A 2,707-nucleotide genomic window follows, 5' to 3' on the forward strand; every position below is an offset into this window, starting at 1 on the left:
CACAAATTACTTATATCTCATGAAGGGGCTGCTCCCGATGACAGCAAGGCACTTGGGGGTGTAAATACACCACGTTAATACCTTTGCTGTTTCGGTGCCTTTTCCCTCTCTGTGCTTGGGCTCTGTGCTCCAGGTTGGATACTTCCCTTAAGCTGTGTGGGGGCAGGGGCCCCAAACAGGGGTCATCTTGGGCCCAGAAAGAGCTAGATTGGCCTCAGATCCTGCCAACACTCCAAGAACACTTAGTGAGTACCTATTATGGCCTGGTCAACAGTTTCCAATTGCAGTTGAACTTGATCATAAATTGCATTCAAATGAACCAAGAGAAAAATATGAGAATTTACTGGTACCAACCAGGTGTGACTTTTCACATACATCATCACATTTAAACCTCACAGGAAGCCTTAGAACAGGGTGCACAAAAGTAAAGGTGCAAGGACCCTGACTCCCATTCCTCACCCACGGCAGACATAGCTAGTTAATGCCAGAACTCCTTCCAGCTGAGCCTGGAATCAAACTCGCAATCCTCAAGGCAAGACTTCAAGAGGCTGCCACCATCCAAAGAATCTACACAGGTGATGAAGCCCCACTGGTGCCCTGCCTTAGGACAGGTATGATTGTTGACATTAGAGAAATGAGGAAAAGACCCATTTGGAAAAGTTAGGGGACCTACCAGGTCACCGGGCAAGGAAGAGGCAAAGTCAAGATTCCACCCTGGGTCTTCCAGCTACCAGCCCAGTTCCCTCCTCACTTCTGCTGCTTCCTAGAGCACCTCACAGCTCCACTCTTTACACAGCTTCACCTGGGCCCATGTGCCTAGGTAGGAATTAAGTTGATTATGATTGAAGGTATCAGCAACAAGATAACTCAAATTGAAAGGGCCAGAGAAGATAATGCTTCCAGGAAGAAGTGGACCAGGCTCCAACACCACAGTAATGTCTTCAGAGTCACAAATGCTGAAAGTCTGCAGGATGTCCCATCCTCAGACACACTTGGGTCTGCACCTCACTCTGGGCGCCTGGGGCAATGCCCTTGTTTCCCTGAGTCTCATCTGTAAAAAGGAAATGACAGCTCTCGCTTTCTACCACCATCAGGAGCATAAAAGGGATTTTGCTCTAAAGAACTTAGCACAAAGCCTGCTCAATGAATGGTGGTTTTAAAATGCCAAACCCTCAGCACCAGTGATTTTCCTAAGTCTTTTACTCCAGCTGGCTCCACCCAGCTGCTTCTTCCTTGCTATGCGCCAGACTCAAGAGTGCAGCAGGTACTCTCAGAAAGTGCCAAGCCATCCGAGGGAGACTCACACCTAAAGAAAAGCTCTCCTTTCCTCTTCTTCCCTCTGCTCCTCCAGCATCTTCTCCCAGACGGGCCTGTCCCTGAGCTGGAACTGCCGAGTCAAGGTGGTGCAGGCCCCACCCACAATCCAACATTCCCGGGTCAGGGAACTCAGCCCTGGCCTATTCCGTTAGAGGTCCCACCCTCATTCCACATTGCAGCACCCACGTCCCAGGCTTTGGCCCCTGGCCATTGAAAGGCCCCCTGCGTGTCCAAGGTGGTGTTCACAGAGGCCAGGTGCTCAGAATCTGCTGACAAGAAGACCTCAAGTGTACAAGGTGGAGAAAGTCAAAGACACTCCATAAAAAGATTCTCAGGGACTGCTGGCACTGGGCATTGTTATTACAGATTCTTCTATCCACATTACTTCACAAGAGAAAAAAGGTTCTATTCCTATCGAATTAAGATGCACATTGAAATATTTCCAATGCTACAACTCCTTCCCCTATTGATTTCCTTTTCCTTTTCTTTTTTCTTTTTCTTTTTCTATTCCTTCTTTTTTTTTTTTTTTTTTTTTTTTTTTTTTTTTCATTTTCTTTTTTAGAGCAGAGTCTTGCTTTAGTTGCCCAGGATGGACTGCAGTGGCACGATCATGGCCACTGCAACCTCAAACCCACCTAAGCTCTCCCGTGTTAGGATTACAGGCATGAGTCGCCACACCTGACTTGATTTTCTACCATGTCTTGATATCTTTAAAAAAAAAAAAAAAAACAGAGTCTCACTGTATCTCCCAGGCTGGAGTGCAGCGGCATGATCTTGGATGTCTGCAACCTCTGCCTACTGGGTTCCAGTGATTCTCCTGCCCCAGTCTCCTGAGTAGTTGGGATTACAGGTGTGCACCACCACACCCGGCTAATTTTTGTATTTTTAGTAGAGACAGGGTTTTGCCATGCTGACCAGGCTGGTCTCGATCTCCTGACCTCAAGTGATCTGCCCACCTGGGTCTCCCCAAAGTGCCAGGATTACAGGCATGAGTCACTGCACCTGGCCCAAGATCTTTGTGTTAGACTCATGCTAGAAGTCACGTGTTGTAGGAAGCTCCCAAGATGACCCCCAGTGAAAGCCCCTCTCCTGGTTTTCATCCCCCTGATACCTGTCGCTCGAGTGTGGGTTGTACTTGACAGCTCACTTCTAACAAATAGGATATGACAGGGGTGATGAATGTCACTTCTGAGATTAGGTTAGAAAAAGACTATGGCCTCTGTCTTGGGCTTTCTGTCTCTACTCACTCTAGGGGAAGCCAGTTGTCATGTCATGAGGCACCCGGAGCCTCCTCATGGCAGGGAGCTGGAGGCAGACTCAGCCCAAAGCCAGAAGGAGTTGGAGGGCCTCATTCCACCAGCTTACAGGGGATTGAAATCTACCTACAGTT

The sequence above is a fragment of the Rhinopithecus bieti genome, unplaced genomic scaffold (genome assembly GCF_001698545.2).
Source record: "Rhinopithecus bieti isolate Rb0 unplaced genomic scaffold, ASM169854v2 scaffold_42745, whole genome shotgun sequence".
In the NCBI taxonomy this organism is placed as follows: Eukaryota; Metazoa; Chordata; class Mammalia; order Primates; family Cercopithecidae; genus Rhinopithecus; species Rhinopithecus bieti.